Genomic DNA, 373 nt, shown 5'->3' with positions numbered 1-373 from the left:
GGCGCTAATAACAACAATTATAGTCATTATTGGTTTACGTAAAAAGTAACATGACTGGATTATTATCATATTGATAAATATAATATTGCTGTGATGAATATTCTATACATAATTAACCTCATTATTATAATTACCATTATGCAGGCTTTACTATCATAGCATCAAGATAATGCAAATATATATCATTAATTAAGCTGCATTTTTTTTAATAGATAAAAAAAATATATGATAACTAAATGTTTTTTTTAAGGAACATATAATGAAAATTTAAAAATAAATAAATAAATAAATAAACAGAAAATGGAGAAAACGCGGGGGAAAAAAAATAAAAATTGAAGAACAAAGAAAATGGAAAATAAAAGAAACTTTCAAA

The sequence above is a fragment of the Penaeus monodon genome, chromosome 33, assembly GCF_015228065.2.
Source record: "Penaeus monodon isolate SGIC_2016 chromosome 33, NSTDA_Pmon_1, whole genome shotgun sequence".
NCBI lineage: Eukaryota > Metazoa > Arthropoda > Malacostraca > Decapoda > Penaeidae > Penaeus > Penaeus monodon.
Note: the sequence above shows the minus strand (reverse complement) of the source record.